The following is a 20,573-nucleotide window of genomic DNA, read 5'->3' as shown; positions in this document are numbered from 1 at the left end:
TCATGACTGATCGGGACCCCGATCAATTGTACCGATAAGCGGGGGTAAGTCAATTAACTCTGTCCTGTCGGAGTAGCGCTCTGTGCATAGTGTCTGTTCTCAGGCAGGCTCTATACACAGATCGCCAATAACACTGGTCTATGCTATGCTATTGCATAGCATAGATCAGTACATGTTTTACTGTAAAATAAAATTGTAAAAAAAGGTGTAATTAAAAAAAAGTTTTTAAAAGTATTGAAAAAACCCTTATAGAACCCCCCAAATAAAAGTTTAAAATACCCGCTGCCCTTTATAAAAACATTATATATCTGTTAAAATATAACATTATTGTTCCTGCATGGTAAACGGGGAAAAAAATACCAGCATTGCTGATTTTTCAAAATTATATATCAGAAAAAATTATAAAAAGTGATCAAAATTTTTCTTTTACACCAATATGATATTAATAAAAACTAGAGATCATGGTGTGAAAAATGACACCCCAACCAGCCCTGTAGGTGGAAAAATAACAGCGCTATGGCTCTTAGAAGGCAGAGAGGAACATTGCATTAATTTGACCCGGACATCCGTGCATCAAAGGGCTCCGTCTTGAAGAGGTCTCTATGGGGAAAAGTCAACTAGCCAAGTAAAGAATGGTTTCAAATAGAGCTAGAGCTGTAACCCGCAGTATTACCAACTCGTCACTTATAGACACAGATAAGACAATGTATCAGGATTATAAGCCTGGATTTAAGGGCTGTTTTATTATGGTAATCACATTTTATAGACAGAATATGGGGCGGTACTACTGATGCGTAGTGTATTCATATGAAATATGTAAGTATTCAATACAGGCGGGGTTCCAAGTCACAAGACACATACATGTCACACTCTGATAGGTCAGTCCATAAATGGTAGCAGTTTCCTGTACTGCGCAGTCAAGCTAGCACAATGTGTTATTATCCATAAATTGTTTATAGATTACTGGCTTTTTTTCCCTTGTGTATTGTGACTACAAATGATAATTTTCAAGGAGCTGTGCTCATTGATGTGCTGCCAACATTCCTTTTCTTCTTCCAGACCATCTCTCTGTCACCCTCTGATCATCTCCTAATTTAGAGGGCAGTATATATAGGTGTAGTCATATAGGTATGGTGCAAGTAGGTAAAATCACATCACCTAGCCTTATGGTGCGTTTACACGTAACGATTATCGTGCGAATTTGCGCAATAATGATCGAATTCGAATGATAATCGTACGTGTAAATGCAGCGAAGGATCAAACGAGAAATCGTTCATTTTGATCTTTTAACATGTTATCCAATCGTCGTTCGCAAAAAATTCGCTGTTCGTTCCGTGTAAACAGTCGTCGCACGATAGTCTGGCCGCTCGCAGCCCGGCCCCCCGCTCATCCGCAGCCCCCTGCACCGGCTAGATCGCCACCCCTGCCGCCGCTCTGATTGCCGCCCCCGCCACGACCATACGTTACCTGCTCCACGTAACAGGTCTTCGACATCCCCGGCTCCCCTCTTCAGTGCACTGATTGGCTGAAGAGGTGAGCCGTTTGAAATTCCCGGCTCCCCTCTTCAGCCACTCAATGCAAGGCAGCACTGATTGGCTGAAGAGGAGCCGTTTGAAATTCCTGACTCCCCTCTTCAGCCAATCAGTGCACTGAAGAGCGGAGCCGGGGATGTCGAAGACCTGTTACGCGGAGCAGGTAACGTATGCTCGCGGGGGGGGGGGGGGGGGTGGATTCTCGAACGGAGCGGCGCCGGGTGGCGATCGGGGCAGCGCAGGGGGCCGGGCTGCGGGCATCGCAAAATGATTTTTCTGTACGATATATCGTACCGTCTAAACGCTGATCGTTATGAAAAAAAAAATCGTTACTCTGACATCGTTAATCGTACGATTGGGCCAATTATCGTTTCGTGTAAACGCAGCATTATCAGTAGTCACTTTGTAATGCTGGGAGGGTTAATCTGAGGTCAGGTTTGCTGATGAATTTGTTGTGGTTACATCTCCCTTCATTACAAAGTTGCTACAGTGTTGCAGTAAAAGCACCTGGGACTTGTTTATTTCAATCATGGGGAAGGAGGGGGTGGAGAGCAGAGGTGTACTCTGAAGGCAGAAATGGTAATGACATGTATGGAATGAGTTGTTAGTCTCCAGGAGGGGGGATGGTTCAACATATACAGTATTTTACTTAACCAGATAAACCCTTTAAACAATCCATTACTTCTGTCCCATATGCTACATTCAGCTCAGTCTTAGGACAGGGTGTTGATGTATAATAAAGTACAAGTAACTGCAGTGGGATGGGTTTATTACACCTGATATGGTTCCCTTGAGCAATGTATAAAGTTCCTGCAGCAGCTACGGCACATACCAACCGCGGCTGCAGCAGGAGCTTTATAGCGGGAAAAAATGACTTGCAGGACTGCAGGAGCTTTATACATTGCTCCAGGGAACCATAACAGCCCAATTTGGCTGATTGGTTCCCTTTAATACTAGTTTGCTTCATTCGTATAATAGCAATGTTCCCTAACTGCGGTTCTCCAGTTGTGAAACTACAACACCAATTCAATATCGAGGCATAATAGGAGTTGTAATTTTGCAACAGCTGAACAACACTGTTCTAAATGTGCTTAGGTTGTCCAGAGAAGGAAAGGTTTTCTATTGGGATTCCCATAGAAACCCTCTCCCACTCGGCCAGAGATAGCAGAGAGCACTGTGTAAGACTGAAAAAAAAAAACCATTTTGTGCAGGACATACAGTAGCTAATAAGTATGGGAAGACTGGAGATTTTTAAATTGAAGTAAATCACAAATCTATATAACGTTCTGACACCAGTTGATTTAAAAGAAAAAGATTTACACTGGACAACCTCTTTAAAGAAGTAAAATCTATTTCAAAGAACCGAGTTTCCATTTTTGCTATTTGGCCTTTTGGCATTTAAAACTGCATTCCCACCAGTGCCCACTAGGGGTCATGCTAAGTCCACATGTTACTCATGCACACACAGCTAGTTATAGATTTACATTAAATAAGGGAGCCTTTACGCACACAGATTTTTTTTTATTGTCCAGTTATTGAAACTAAAGTTGGTCATACATTTCAAAATAGCTGGCAAATAAACCCTCAATTGTCCAATAGTTATCTTCCCTGATCCCCTTCATGCATGCTCAGCCAAGAATACATTTACTCTGAAAGGGAGAGGTGGTAGGCTGCTGCCAGACTAGGGGAAATAAAAGGATCTGACATGCTTGAGGCTAACCACTCAGTAGATATAGCCGGGAGAGAATTATTAGTGAGCAGCCAGGGAGTAGATCATGTTGCCATGCTCTCTTTGCAGCTATATCTCCTGATCACAGCAGGTCTCATCAGTGAGATGTGGAAAGTTATTTCTAATGACCCTTTAATGGCTATGTGTGCAGGCACCCTTAATATTTGATAAATCAGATTGAAACTTATCTGTCAGATTAATTTTGACTTGTAAACCGCTTCTGACAGACAACTATATTATGGGGAATAACAAAGCTCAAAACTAATCAAGCAAGACAAAAAGCAGCACCTCCAAAATTGTTCCTGGAATAAATGTATCCCATTCCATGTTCAACGCCGTACAGTGATTCTGTACACGGCTGGTGAACATTTCCAAGTCCAGTGCCGGCAGCTGAGGCCATACAGGTGTGGTCCACATTAATTTATTACGAGAATGATTGTGTTTCCATTCTCTGGGGATCTCAGCACTGGGACCCCAACTAATCTGCTTGTTATCCCCTTTATAGCCTGTGAGATCTTTTATGTTGTCTCCTGTATCTGTGCTAAGCTGGCCCTCACCACTTGGTACAAGTGAACAGGCTGACTCGGATTTCCCTCTCACATAGTGCACACAGTGTGACCACTAAGGTCTTATTCACGTCCCGCAAAGTTGTCAATGATTGCGGATCTGCAATCACGAATCAACTTATTGCCCATTGATTTCTATTGGGCTATTCACACAGTCCATTTTACTGTGGATCTGCAATCCATACCGCAAAAAAAATAAATAACGTCCTAGTGCGGTTTGTGATTATGGTACAGATTACCAATAGAAGCCTATGGGATTCATTGTGAAAAATGTGGAACAAATCTAAGCAAACAAGCAAATTTTTTTTGTTTACTGGTTCAACATTTTTGCAGATATGGATGCACTTATGGACCATAATTTACCAATCTGGGAGTACAAATAGCGGACCTGTAAAATCACTGAAGGTGTGAATGAGGCCTAAGAGGAAGAAGACTGCACTCATCTTATGAGTAGCATTACCTATACAACCAAGTTGTTAGGAGAAGGATGAGATTGTAAGTTCTCAGCAGGATGTGCCTTTATTACACTAGGATGTGGATGCTGAAGGGAGGATGAAACCAGCTATGACTCATAATGCATTGTAAGCTCTAAATAGCTCTATTTTCCTCTCAGCATATACCCCCTAGGCCGCAGTGACTAACCAGAACAGGTTGCATGCCTCTTCCATTCAGATTCCACTTAGTGTGGATGGCTACATTTACATTGGCCATTTCTTAAGTTCTCAAATCAGGGACCAAATTGTAGTAGAAAGGGTAAAAAAAGGTAAAGGTTTAGGCTGGAATAAAGGCATACAAACTGCAGGGCTGAGTGAGCCTGGTTATAATTCACTGTAATATGGCCATATGCCCTAAGTAGCTATCAATACCAGGGGAGGAGAAGGTGTTAATTGGTTAAGCCCTATGCATGTGGCTGGTGAATTGAACCTCACAACTTGTAGCATTACCAGGTTGTCTTCACAGCCAAGATGCTTTTTAGCAATAGACAGTATATGTCATGTCAGAAACAGGACTAGGCCCATCCAAGTAAAGCAGCCATCCCTTTCCTTGCACAGTTTGACAGTTTTCTTCTTGTGTTATTTGCTTTGGCAAGAAACATATAGGTCTAACATGGCAAGAAAAAACATCAGTCCAGGGGTGAGGTGGTTCTAGTATAGCCTTAGGCCCCCTTTACATACACTATCGTTCAAAAGTTTGGGGTCACATTGAAATGTCCTTGTTTTTGAAGGAAAAGCACTGTACTTTTCAATGAAGATAACTTTAAACTAGTCCTAACTTTAAAAAAAATACACTCTATACGCTGCTAATGTGGTAAATGACTATTCTAGCTGCAAATGTCTGTTTTTTGGTGCAATATCTACATAGGTGTATAGAGGCCCATTTCCAGCAACTATCACTCCAGTGTTCTAATGGTACAATGTGTTTGCTCATTGGCTCAGAAGGCTAATTGATGATTAGAAAACCCTTGTGCAATCATGTTCACACATCTGAAAACAGTCTAGCTCGTTACAGAAGCTACAAAACTGACCTTCCTTTGAGCAGATTGTGTTTCTGGAGCATCACATTTGTGGGGTCAATTAAACACTCAAAATGGCCAGAAAAAGAGAACTTTCATCTAAAACTCGACAGTCTATTCTTGTTCTTAGAAATGAAGGCTATTCCATGCGAGGAATTGCTAAGAAATTGAAGATTTCCTACAATGGTGTGTGTGCTACTCCCTTCAGAGGACAGCACAAACAGGCTCTAACCAGAGTAGAAAAAGAAGTGGGAGGCCGCGTTGCACAACTAAGCAAGAAGATAAGCACATTAGAGTCTCTAGTTTGAGAAACAGACGCCTCACAGGTCCCCAAGTGGCATCTTCATTAAATAGTACCCGCAAAACACCAGTGTCAACATCTACAGTGAAGAGGCGGCTGCAGGATTTTGGGCTTCAGGGCAGAGTGGCAAAGAAAAAGCCATATGTGAGACTGGCCAATAAAAGAAAAAGATTAAGATGGGCAAAAGAACACAGACATTGGACAGAGGAAGACTGGAAAAAAGTGTTGTGGACGGATGAATCCAAGTTTGAGGGGTTTGGATCACAAAGAAGAACGTTTGTGAGACGCAGAACAAATGAAAAGATGCTGGAAGAATGCCTGACGCCATCTGTTAACCCTAGAATGCATGACCATAAAAATCTACACTTTCACATACCTGGGGCCTTTTAGGCCCGTGTGCAAATAGCATGGAATAACTCAAATAAAAATACTTTTCAAAGTTTATTTTAAAATTGCAAAGTAAAGATGCATTCCCACTAGTGCTGGTGTCTGCCAGGAGGGGATCTGTAATGGAACTGACCTCCTGGTGACCCCAGCTAAGGCTGGTAGAATCTGGGCATTCCGGCAGCCTTAACTGGAGTTACCAAGAGATCAGATCCATTACGAATCACCTCCTGGCAGACACCAGCGCTAGTGGCAATGTATCCTAAGATGTGAATAAAACATTATTACGTGCAGAAAAACAAAAAAAAAGTAACTGAACGGGCTTGAAACGCCCAATATACACATTCAATATAACTCTTTATAATAACGTTTTTTGGCTAAAAGTTGCAGTAAACATGCTGCATGAATATCTCTTTTCAAAGTTTCCTATTCAAATTTACACACCTATCACACGTTATCTGTTCGGAAGAATGATCCTTGCAGACATTTTGTCCACAAGTAGTACAGACACGCTCCTATTTCCTGTCCTTCTTTGCTGGACAAATGTAACATCGCTTTCTTTTTTTTGTAATCTCTTGGCTCTGGATGTTCCGGAAAACGTATACCACATCTGATCATAGCTTCTGTTGTTTGCCTTGGCAAGCATTTTCTGCTGCTTCTCTCCATCATGGTAGGCATTAAAAGTTCATAGCAAAGTTCCGTCAAGTATAGACGTCTCTTGTCCTTTCTGTTGGCATGGAATTCTGGATGAGTCTCACTATAAACAATATAGGTATTGAGGGCTGACACATCTAGCATATTATAAAAAAGAACTATAGGCCAACGTTTTGTCTGCCTCTTGCACGTATACTCTCCAATCATTTCGTCCATCTTGTCAACTCCTCCTTTGGTTTTATTATAATGCAAGATTATTTCGGGTTTCAGTTCCTGTTATTGGTGTCTATACTTGCATCATGGTGCATTGTACTCGGTAATATCACCGATTTTTCTTTCTTAGCTTTATAAGACACCATTGTCGCTTGATTATAGAAGCCAAATACACGATCATAAAGTTGTCGATGTTGATTGTGCTTCATGATTGGAGGAATTTCTCTGCGGTTTTGCTTCATTGTACCAACAAGTGTAATTTGTTTTTGAAGCAAAAAATTGTCCAGTTCTAGATTGCTGAAGTAGTTGTCCATTGTTATATTTTTTCCAGAATGGAAAATTGGTTTAGCAAGTGTTTTTACTACGTCAGAACATAGGTCCTTCTGGACTGGAGCGTCAACATCTTTGCCACAGTAAATCAGACCATTCATTCCATAACAGCTTGCAGCATCACACATCCAGAAAAATGTAATACCATATTTAGCAGGTTTGCTGGGCATATACTGAATGAATTCGCAACGTCCCCTAAATGCAAGAAGTTGCTCATCCACTGTCACATTTTCACTAGAATGGTAATGCTTAGTACAGTTCTTGATAAAAAGATTCCAGATGTAGCTAATGGGGGCAACAGTAAAGACAAAAAGAAGTCGGATCACATGTAAACCTAGTACGGGCCTAAAAGGCCCCAGGTATGTGAATATGGGGTATTCACAAAAAAGAGTTGTTATACCGAATTGCCTGTAACATAAAAATATATGAACAACTGGAAATGACTAACAACTATATACCTGAGGAATACCTAGAGTTTCAGAATTCTAACTAAAGTAATCTTGCAGTAAATAGAAAACAATTGACAGAGCGGGCCTGCGAGGCCCCAGGTATGCATTCTAGGGTTAAGCATGGTGGAGGTAATGTGATGGTCTGGGGTTGCTTTGGTGCTGGTAAGGTGGGAGATTTGTACAGGGTAAAAGGGATTCTGAATAAGGAAGGCTATCACTCAATTTTGCAACGCCATGCCATACCCAGTGGACAGCGCTTGATTGGAGACAATTTCATCCTACAACAGGACAATGACCCTAAACACACCTCCAAATTGTGCAAGAACTATTTACAGCAGAAGCAGGCAGCTGGTATTCTATCGGTAATGGAGTGGCCAGCGCAGTCACCAGATCTGAACCCCATTGAGCTGTTGTGGGAGCAGCTTGACCGTATGGTACGCCAGAAGTGCCCATCCAACCAATCCAACTTGTGAGAGCTGCTTCTAGAAGCGTGGGGTGCAATTTCTCAACAGATTAATAGCTAGAATGCCAAAGGTGTGCAATGCTGGAATTGATGCAAAAGGTGGATTCTTTGACGAAAGCAAAGTTTCATGTAAAAACAATGTTATTTCAAATACAAATCATTATTTTTAACCTTGTCAATGTCTTGACTCTATTTTCTATTCATTTCACAGCGTTTGGTGGTGGAGAAGTGGGACTTTTCATGGAAAACACAAAATTGTTTGAGTGACCCCAAACTTTTGAATGGTAGTGTACATCCGGAGGTCCAGCTGTTTCCTTCATGCAATTTGCTTACGTTTGAACTGGGCCTATTCATTTGAATGGGACAGATCATAATATCCAGTGTTTGAATTTGGATGCCAGACGGGGCAATGCATCTTGCAGCTTTCCTCCATCTGTCCGGTCCAACAACTGATGGCATCCGTTGTCAACAGTTTCTTGTAATAGGAGGGAGTTGGAACTCCTGATATACGTGAACCCGGCCTAAATCTGACTCCCTGCTTATTATTCCAGGCATTGTGACATAACTGTGTTTATTATCCCTGTAAAATGGCATCAGAGAGTACATTATCCCTTAGATTTCTTCACACTGTTCATTATGCTTGTAATGTGACATTGCTGTTTATTGTCCCTTAGCTTTTATTGTCCCTCTAGTGTGGCATCACTTTGTTCCCTATGCCTGTATATTATGTATCTAGTGTGGCATCACTTTGTTCCCTATGCCTGTATATTATGTATCTAGTGTGGCATCACTTTGTTCCCTATGCCTGTATATTATGTATCTAGTGTGGCATCACTTTGTTCCCTATGCCTGTATATTATGTATCTAGTGTGGCATCACTTTGTTCCCTATGCCTGTATATTATGTATCTAGTGTGGCATCACTTTGTTCCCTATCCCTGTATATTATGCATCTAGTGTGGCATCACTTTGTTCCCTATCCCTTAGCTTTTCTCACTGTATATCCCTCTAGTGTGGCATCACTTTGTTCACTATGCCTTAGCATTATCACACTGTTTATGCATCTAGTGTGACATCACTGTGTTCACTATCCCGTAGCTTTTCTCGCGCTGTTTATTACGCATCTATTGTGACATCACAGTGTTTTCACTATTCCTAGACCATGACTGCTACGTGCACAACATCTGTCTTATTATATATTTATTTTCCTTGTGCGGTAACATTACTGCTATAATGTCATTGCTCAGTATTCCTACAATGTGACATCACCGTGTTTACTATCCCAAATCATAAAGAAACCATAACAATATTATAGAGGTATTGTACCGCAGGAACATTGCTTCTAGGAAAAACAAGGTAGAAGAATATAAACACTGATCACTGTGGCCCTCCATATAGGCTGTGCACACAATATTACCACATGTATAGGCCATAAATGTAATCCCCATGGCCTTACTTTTAGTTTTGTATAGGGATACATCAGGTATCTACAGATCAGTGGTCCTGGTCCTTCTCTTTTCTTATAGAAAATAATAAGAAATAAAATAATAATTATAAATAATATTTTGGTAATTGTTGCAATTGAAATTCTTCTATTTAAATCTTTATCTATATGACTAGTAGACAATACAGAAGCATATCTGCAGTTTACACAGCTATTCTGGGCTTTAGTCCTTATACAAGTACTGATTCACCTGCCTAGAGCTCACAGATAATAATGACAAGTCATTTCCACGCCAGACTCTGACATTTCAAGATATAAAGTTTAATAACACTGGGCATTCTATTGGGGAAATGATTTCCAGTGAGATCAAACACTAATGATATTTAATAAACATAACTGAGTAAAATTACTTCGTATGGATCAAAGACAGCTTGTGAGATGGCTGTGATGGATCCTCTGCACTACAAACTATTTACACATGGTCTCCATTTTAGTAATTTCTTCTGAGAATAGGCCATCAATTGCTAAATCCTGGAAGATCCCTTTAAAAGGTTTCAGGGCAGAAGAACAGTATTGCAGAAATATGGGCCTAATACATAAATTGGGTCCATATTGATATCCATGTGCATGCTCTGTAGTTAATGTAGTCACTAAAGCATATAAAGGTGAACTCCGGCCAAAATCTATTTTTTTAATATGTTATTTCTTAAGCAAAGTTAGAAAAATTCCTAATGTACACTAATTATGGGAAATGCACATATAGTGCTATTTCTCCCAATTTAGTAGATCAGGCTGGCTTCAATTTAAAAAAAAAAAAAGTGACGTCATGCCAGTCTATACCTGAAGGGTCCAGCAGAGAGTGCAGTATATGTAGAAATTACATATAAAAAATAACGGCCCTTCCTCTGTTTTTATCTGCATGGCACAAAATTCAGCTAGGACTCCCATCATGCCTGGCATGATGGGAGTTGTAGTTTTGCAACAGCTGGAGGGCCAAGGTTCCCTACACCTGGTGTAGTGGGTTGGGATATAAGAAGACATAGCATGAAGGTGTTAGTGCTGGCTTAATGTTCTGCTAGAGTATCCATCAGGAACAGGAAGCATGGATATTTTTGTCATTGAACTATCTTTATCTCTAAACCATATGATTGACATTTACTGTAGCTTCTATAATATTATCCCATATATGAAGCATTAGACCACACAGAGGGGCATATCATTTTGTATTTCTATAAGGCAAACCAAACAGGAAATACAAACCATGGCAACAGTGACGAATTGGTTCTGATAAAGGTTCTTATGTAACAATTGAGTACAAGTGAGCCAGTGCAGTGCAGCCATATAGACTCCAGTGCCAATGTGACTATGTAGCCTTCACTCCCATCCTCCACTCCTTGGACAGCACATCTGTTATAACAGTGACAGCAGAAAACTGGTGCAATGCAGTAGACAGAGAGTTCACAATATTATAAGGATCGGCTATGTAAATCATGCTCATCCACCGCTGATTTTACAGAACACAATCTAATCAAGCCCAATAATACGTACCAGACTGCATTGAGTGGGAGGGAAAGTACCTTGTCAATGCAGTTATTTTCTAACACCACTTCTTACAGGCACCACTGCTCGATACAAGCGAGAAAATAAGCTTCTCAGCTGGATATAAATGCTTCACTGTTATGTTAGTTCTGCATATTTGCTTTTTTTCACCTCTCAAGATTTTTCCAGACATCGTGACCTGATTTGAATTGTCCTTCACCGCATTTCTGTAAGTAATTGGCATTTTTGGAGAACAATGTAAGACTAAAATCCGTATTACATAGCGCAATATTAATGAGAAAGCAAGCGCCGACCTGTCAGCTCAGCACTCACTTCCTTCTCGTTTATCGCTCACTGTCTGTGCTATTACATTCACAGACAGGAGCTGGGAGGGGCTGCACAAACAATCCTTAAGATTGAAGCCTGCAGCCATTTGGTGTATTAGGGCCTTAAGGACATATTTTATATAAAAAAAAACAATTATAAAATGTAGATTATGTGTAAACAACAAGTTAAATGAGGTTATCTAGGATTAGGAAAAGCACAGATACTTTATTGCAAAAACAACGTCACCAGTCCTCAGGTTGTGTGTATTACAATTCAGCTCCATTCACTTGGAAATGAGCTGCAAAACTACACCCACAATAAAGTAAAGAGTGGTGCTGTTTCTGAAAAAAAAAAAAAACGGCCATGTTTTTGTATGGTCTTTAACCCCTTAACGACATCGGGCGTACCCATACGCCCCCGTTGCCTGGGCTTTAACGCAAACGGGCGTATGGGTACGCCCGATGTTTCCCCGATCGCTGCGTGTTCACACACAGCGGTCGGGGAAGATGGCCTGCTATAAATCATAGCAGGCCATCTTAGCTTCACGGCACGGTGGGTGGTTAACACCCCCCGTGCTTACGATCGCCGCTATAGGCTGATCAATTCAGATCAGCCAATAGCGGCGATCGGAACCTTTCCGGGTCATCGGTGACCCGATGACCCGGAAAAAAATGGCGGTCGGTGCTGTCCGAGGACGGCACCGACCGCCATTACTGTAAAAAGTAATGGTGGTCACCGTGCCACCGGCCCGATCGCCGTGAACGGCCGGCCGTTCACGGTGATGGGGCCGGTGGCACGGCGATCAGAGTCCCACAATATAGTAAATACCTGCCCTGGACCCCTCAGCTAGGTAGCCGAGGGGTCCAGAGCAGGTATTTGTACATTACTCACCTGTCCCGGGCTCCTGATCGGCGTCTTCCGGGTTCGCGGCATCCTCGTCTTCGTTCGGGTCTTCGGCTTCCTCCGTGACGTCACGTTCGGCTTCTCTCGGCTATTTTCGGCTCCAGCGTCGGCTTCTTCCGTATTTTGCGCTCTGCTGCCCTCTAGCGGCTGATATGTGTAATACACTTATCAGCAGCTACAGGGATGTTCAGAATGTAGAAAAAGTTGTTTTTTTTTTTTTCAAATTTTTTTTTTCTATTTTCCGCACCCTTTCGCCGCTGAGTGTTGATCAGCATCGCACGAAAGTGCGCTGCTAATCAGCAACTCCTCCTTTTTGGCGTAGGGTGTTTTTTTTCTATATTCTACTGCCACAGTCTGCTAATAAGTGCCGCACATAAGTGCGGCATTTATCAGCAACTCTTTTGTTGGCGTAGGTTTTTTTTTTTATACTTACTGTAAAAAAACACGTAAAAAAACACTACATTACACCACACTACATTGAATAAAGTTTGACACTACACCACTATATACCCCATATACTAATCCCCGTATAAAGATGGCCCCCAGGGTGTTTTCGGCGTCAGAGGGATACGTTATTATTACCTCCAACACCGAAACAGCCAGTGAGGATGAATGGGGGATCCTTCTTTCCTCCAATCATCCTCATCATCCAGTGACGTGTCTGGGGGTAGCGTAGCGTACGCTGCCCCCCAGACACGTCTTTTCCGCCAGTACCGTCCCAATAAGAGATCACGGTATGGTGTGAAATTCTACACACTCTGTGAGCGTACCTCTGGGTACACTTACAGATTTTCTGGTACGTGCACACTGCGGAATGGCGAAGGATAACCCTTTGTGCATTCCGCAGCTGGCACCCACCGGCGGACTGATGCGGGCGCATGTCTCTACCCGTGTCATAGACTCCATTCTATGCACGGGCGGAATCCGTCGTCCATCCAAAGAATGAACACGTTGGACGGAGAGCGGAATCCGCCCGGGCATAGAATGGAGTCTATGACACGTGTGGAGACGGCGGCCTGCATCACTCCGCCGGTGGGTGCCAACTGCGGAATGCACGAAGGGTTATCTGTCGCAATTCCGCAGTGTGCACGTACCCTTAGAGTGTATGTAGGAAGGGACACCCGAATCCAGCCCCCAGATGCCCCCCCCCCCCCATCCTCGGAGTTAGTGGGAAGATCGTCCGGGAACTGATCTTCCCACTGCTGGATAAAGGTTACCACCACCTGTACGGGGATAACTTTTATACCAGCGCCCCCTCCTCTGGTCTCTCGCTGCCCTGTAGCTTGCGGCACAATCCGAAAATATCAGAAGCAGTAATAGAGCCCTAATATTTAGCAGCCATGGAGCGGACCCAGCGCTTCTGGATATGAAGGACCCCGTATCGCACCAGGGCAACATTTTCCAGGTGACGTCCCCCACGCTGGAGAACAGGAGACCCCAGAAAAAGTGCAGAGTGTGGCGTAACAGGGGGATCAGGAAGGACACCATTTTCCCGTGTGACACCTGTCCTGATCGCCCCGACCTCTGCATACTGGATCGCTTCAAGGCGCACCACACGTCATCGGGGTTCTACATTATCTAAATTCTGTCCCTTATTCCTATTTCAGGGGTCACGTTGATCCGGGGATTATTCTGATCGCCATTATGGAGTCAGGAAGGAATTTTTCCCCTGTGATGAGGCTACTGTCGTCTGCCTTACGAGGGTTTTTTTTTGCCTTCCTCTGGATCAACACAGGTTGAATTTGATGGACACTTGTCATTTTCAACCTTATAAACTAATAATTGGCCTAATACCCCCAAATAAATTAGAATTGTCCCTTTTCTCCAGCTAAGTAGGTATGGCCGCCATTCCCATTAGAGGATGCCATGATGCAATTACAAAGCCTCTGTGCGGCCAGGACAGTAGAAACCCCCCACAAGTGACCCCATTCTGGAAACTACACCCCATAAGGAATCTAAGAAGGGGGGCAGCGGGGATATGGCCCCCTGGTGACGGCCACATTTGGGACGTGAAAATGAAAAAAATTGTATTTTTTATTTTCTCGGCACATGTTCTACGTAAGTGCCCGTCACCAGTGGGGTCCATATGCTCACTGCACCCCTTGTTAGATTCCTTATGGGGTGTAGTTTCCAGAATGGGGTCACTTGTCGGGGGTTTCTACTGTCCTGGCAGCACAGGAGCTTTGTAATTGCGACATGGCCTCCATCCTCCATTCCAGCCTCTAAATGGCGCTCTGTCCCTTTGGTGACTTGCCCTGTGCCCATATGGCACATTATGCCCACATGTGGGGTATTTTCGTACTCAGGGGACACTACCCTACACGTTTTGTGTTCATTTTCTTTTTTAACCCCTTGTGGAAATGGAAAAAAATCAAGGCTAGACCAACATTTAGTGTAATTCTTGTAAAATTTTTACTCTAAATTATTAATCTTGTCATGTTTTTTCATTTTCACAAGGGGTTAAAAGATAAAAAAAAACATTTAATGTGTAGAGCAATTTCCCCTGAGTACGGAAATACCCCACATGTGGACATAAAGCGCCATGCGGGTGCAGGGTAAGCCTCCGAAGGGAAGAAGCGCCATTTGGTTTTTGAAGGCTGGATTTGGATGGAATGGATTTCGAGGGGCCATGTTGCATTCAAAAGGCCCCTGTGTTGCCAAGACAGTTGAAACCCCCCACAAGTGACCCCATTATGGAAACTGCACCCCTCAAGGAATGTAACAAGGGGTGTAGTGAGCATATGGACCCCACTGGTGACGGACACAAATGTGGAACAATGTGGCGTGAAAATGAAATATTGCATTTTTTACACTATAATGTTGGTTTAGCCTTGAATATATCATTTTCACAAGGGGTTAAAATAGGAGAAAAAAAAACAAAATGTGTAGCGCAATTTCCCCCGAGTCCGTAAATACCCCACATGTGGACATAAAGCACCATGCGGGTGCAGGGTAAGCCTCCGAAGGGAAGGAGCACCATTTCGTTTTTGAAGGCTGGATTTGGATGGAATGGATTTTGAGGGGCCATGTTGCATTCAAAAGGCCTCTGTGTTGCCAAGACAGTTGAAACCCCCCACAAGTGACCCCATTATGGAAACTACACCCCTCAAGGAATGTAACAAGGGGTGTAGTGAGCATATGGACCCCACTGGTGACGGGCACAAATGTGGAACAATGTGGCGTGAAAATGAAATATTACATTTTTTACACTATAATGTTGGTTTAGCCTTGAATTTATCATTTTCACAAGGGGTTAAAAGAGAAAAAAACACACAATATGTGTAGAGCAATTTCCCCCGAGTCTGTAAATACCCCACATGTGGACATAAAGCGCCATGTGGGCGCAGGGCAAGCCTCCAAAGGGAAGGAGCGCCATTTGGATTTTGGAGGTTGGATTTGGCTAGAATGGATGATGAACGCCATGTCGCATTTACAGAGCCCTTGTGCTGCCAAGACAGTGGAAACCCCCCACAAGTGACCCCATTCTGGAAACTGCACCCCTCAAGGAATCTAACAAGGGGTGCAGTGAGGATATGGACCCCTTGATGACGGGCACATTTGTGCCATGAAAGTGAAAAAATGAAATTTTTCCCTTTCACGTCACATTGTTCCACATTTGTGCCCGTCACCAGTGGGGTCCATATGCTCACTGCACCCCTTGTTAGATTCCTTGAGGGGTGTAGTTTCCAGAATGGAATCACTTGTGGGGGGTTTCCAGTGTCTTGGCAGCACGAGGGCTCTGTAAATGCGACATGGCGCTTGAAATCCTTTTCAGTGAAATTCAGCTTCCAAAAGCCAATTGGCGCTCCTTCCCTTTGGAGGCTCGTCCTGCGCCCCCTTGGCGCTTTATCGCCACATGTGGGGTATTTCTGTACTCGGGAGAAACTGCGCTACACATTTTTTGTCTTTTTTTGCCTCTTATCCCTTTAAGAAAATGAAAAATTGAAGGCTAGAACAACGTTTTAGTGTAAAAAATAAATTTTTCTTTTTTCACGCCATATTGTTGGGAAAATCTGTGAAGCACCTGTGGGGTCCAGATGCTCACCGCACCCCTTGTTACATTCCTTGAGGGGTGTAGTTTTCTAAATGGTGTCCCTTTAGGGGTGTTTTTTAGGTTTTGACACCCCAGAGCCTCTGCCAACTTGAAGTGGTACAGTCAAAAATGACCAAATATAACGGAGGCGTTGAAATTCACTAGGCGCTCCCTTATATCTGAGGCTTGTGGTTGCGTCAAATAGCGCAATAGGGCCACATATGGGGTATTTCTATAAACTGCAGAAACGGGGCAATAATTATTGGGGTGCATTTCTCTGGTAATAGGTTTATAATTATGAAAAATATTGGATTACAATAAAATCTCTGCACAGAAAATTAAAATTTTCAAATTCCTTACACACTTAGCTTTTATTTCTGTGACTCCCCTAAAGGGTTAAAACACTTTCTGGATGTGCTTTTGCAGAGTTTGGGGGGGTGCAGTTTCTGAAATGGGGTGCTTTGTGGGGCTTTCTAACATACAGGCCCCTCAAATACACTTTAAGGCTAGGTTCACACTATGTATATTTGAGGCTGTATTTGTGAGGCTGTATAGCAACCAAAACCAGGAGTGGATTGAAAACACAGAAAGGCTCTGTTCACATAATGTTGTAATTGAGTGGATGGCCATCATTTAATGGCAAATATTTGCTGTTATTTTAAAACAACGGCTGTGGTATTGAAATAATGGCCGTTATTTACTGTTATATGGCGGCCATCCACTCAATTTCAACATTGTGTGAACAGATCCTTTCTGTGTTTTCAATCCACTCCTGGTTTTGGTTGCTATGAGGACCTGACATGAGGACCAAATACAGCCTCAAATATACATAGTGTGAACCCAGCCCCTACCTGAACAGGTCCCTAAAAATATCTGATTTTGAAATTTTACTGAAAATTTGGAAATTTGCTGCTAATGTTTTAAGCTTCCTATCGTCTAAAAAAAATGAAAGATAGTTTAATAAATGCCGCCAACATAAAGTAGACATGTTGCTAATGCTATTTAATATATAATTTATGTGGTATAACCACTTTCTGTATACGCAAAGAAGTTTCAAAGTTGGAAAAATGCATTTTTTCACATTTTTTCACATTATTTGGGTTTTTTTCATAAAGATTTGTTATGAGTATCGACTCCAATTTACCAGAAATGTAAAGTACAATATGTCCCGAGAAAACAATCTCAGAATCAGCCGGATAGGTAAAAGCATCCCGAAGGTATTAATGACTAAAGTGACACTGGTCATATTCATAAAATTTGTCTTTGTCATTAAGGCCATTTCAGGATCTGTCTTTAAGGGGTTAAAAGGGACCCTGTTATGTCTTTCATGCTGCCCAAACAAGTCAACAGGGTGGGGCCTTGGGCCAGCCTTGATTAATAGTTTCTCCCTATACTTGAAAATAGGAGGCTTCTATCAAAGATGGTGGGCGGAGAAAACCCACCAGGGACCACCCATAATTCAGGTAGCATAAAAGTAATGATAGGTATACCAAAAAGTGTGAACACACAACAATGTCTTTTGTCGGCTCACCGTATAAGAAGTTTTAGTCCTGGTTCCTGTATTGGAGCTGGTGTGGTGTACACCTGGTGCCAACAGGCGATGAGTACAATCGGCAAACAGCAAGGATGATCCACCGCTCCAAGGAAAGTTACAATGAAATCTTTATTCCATAAGTCTAAAACATGGTACAGTGGTAAATACACACGCCGACACATTTCGGGGCAATCCCCTAATCATAACAGTAAACAAAAACTCTCTCAATGTAAATGCTCCAAAAGACTTAAAGTGACACTGTCACCCCCTTTGTGCATTCTGACATGTCTACACAGGTGTAAAGGGTAAATTTAGCATTTTTCATACCTTATTTAATATCATACGTCATGGTGTTTGTTCAAGTAAAAAGTGTCCTTTTATCAACTGCAGATTGTATTAAGCGTCACTTAGCCCCGCCCACAACGGCACCGTTGGCTCCACCCCCTCACCCGCCATTGGAGCAGGCTGGCTGAAAGGTCTAGACCCCACCCTCTTTACGTCAGCCAAGCAATGGGTGTCAAGGGGGGGCGGGCCCAGATAAAAGGACACTTTTTACTTGAACAAACACCATGACGTATGATATGAAATAAGGTATGAAAAATGCTAAATTTACCCTTTACACCTATGGAGAGATGTCAGAATGCACAAAGGGGGTGACAGTGTCACTTTAAGGATTTTGGGGATACAACTCCCAAAAGGGTGAGACACTAGGTCATGTGTTCCCAACACAAAAGGTGTTAACTTGACCCTATGTGACCCATGACTTAAAATATTCCAGTAGCATAACATACACAATATAAACAATAAATAGCTGTACATATGGCTCACATCGACAATACAGGAACATAATATAAAGCAAATTTTTTTTTTTAGGTTCAAACCTGTGGGGAACCTGGAACATAAACTCAAGATCCAGCCGGCCTCATGCTAATGCAACAAGTGTGTCCTGTCTTCACCCCTTTTTTCACTATTTGTAGAGTAGACATGTCTTCCTGGTGTGCTTCCATAAAATGCCTCAATAACTGACATAGCGTTTGGTTAGTAGAGTTTGCCAGATGTTCTGCAATCCTAACCTTAAGTTTCCTCTTAGTGCTTCCCACATATTGCAGGTTGCAACTACTGCATGTGGCCAGATATACTACATAAGCAGTGTTATGTGACCTGGTGTGCCAGCCTTTGGAAGGTGTATCTGCATAATCCATAAGTCTTTTGGAGCATATAAATTGAGAAAGTTTCTGATAGTTTACTGCCATGATTAAGGCGAACCCCCCGAAACACGTCAAAGTGTGTTTTTACCATTGTACCATGTTTTAGACATATGGAATAAAGATTTTGTTTTAACTGTTCCTGAAGCAATGAATCATCCTTGACGTTTGCCGATTATGCCCAGTAGTTTACCAGGACTGGATCCAGCTTTTCTCAGCATTTGGGGAGGAGCAGCAGTCCGTTAAATAAAGCAGGCCGATGAGCAGATATCAGAGATAGTGCTTGTCTTCATTATTACTGTAATTTCCCTCATCTCTAAATGGTATCAAGGATTTTAGCTTTTCAGTGCATGCAAAGAAAATAAAGCCGTATACTGACTTTGTTATGTTATGGTTGTCAGAAAAGAAAGCCTACTGCTTAATGCAGTAGGCCAGTATACATTAGGCATCAATTTATTTATGGTTAACAAAACCACTACTTGCTGCCAATTGTAATCTTTAAAAGGTTTGAAGTCAATCCTGGCTATAAGACACACACACACACACATGTGAGGAACTATAAGGATGCCTTCAAACACACACACCGGATCTGCAGCAGATCCACAGCAGATTTGATGCAGTGTTCAGTTATTTAGATCAAATCAGCTGCGGATCCGCAGCAGAAAATCCGCTGCGTTACAGTGTGTTAAGCTACCCTAACAGTCTAGTTAGAGCTGTGTCTTGTAATGAGCCATCATCCCTGTGTCCATCACATAGCCTGGGCAGAATTTTGAAAGTAAATTAAGGCTCCTGCTCAAGAGGTCTTAAAAGATAACTAAAACTGTATAGAATTTCATTAAAGGGGTACTCTGGAGAAAAATATAAGTTTTTAAATTAACTGGTGTCAGAAGAAATAAACACATCTGTATAATTTTCAATTTACAAAATCTCAAACCTTTCACTACTTATCAGCTGCTGTATGTCCTGCAGTAAGTGTCCAGTCTGACACAGTGCTCTCCGCTGCCACCTCTGTCCATAACAGGAGTTGTCCAGAGCAGGAAAGGTTTTCACTGGGAATTTGCTGCTGCTCTTGGCAGTTTTTGTCAAGAACAGAGGCGACAGCAGAGAGCACTGTCAGACTAGAAAGAATAAACCACTTACTGTAGAACATACAGCAGCTGATAAGTACTGAAAGGCCTGAAGTCATTTAAAAATCTGTATAACTTTCTCACACCAGTTGTTTTAGAAATACTTTTTTGGAAACCCCCTTAAATAATGAATAAGAACTATATGCAGAATCCAGGAAACCCTTTTAGCTATTGCCGTATTCTGCAATTCAGCTAAAAAATAATGAACAAGCAATAGAAATAGTAGAAAATGCACTTTTATTTGTATGGAAAAAGCAACAGTAAGATTTGTAAAAGATTTGTGATTTGTATTATATTGTCCATATGAAGATTAAAAATGCAAAAAAAA

This window comes from Dendropsophus ebraccatus, chromosome 8 (genome assembly GCF_027789765.1).
Source record: "Dendropsophus ebraccatus isolate aDenEbr1 chromosome 8, aDenEbr1.pat, whole genome shotgun sequence".
Taxonomy (NCBI): Eukaryota; Metazoa; Chordata; class Amphibia; order Anura; family Hylidae; genus Dendropsophus; species Dendropsophus ebraccatus.
Note: the sequence above shows the minus strand (reverse complement) of the source record.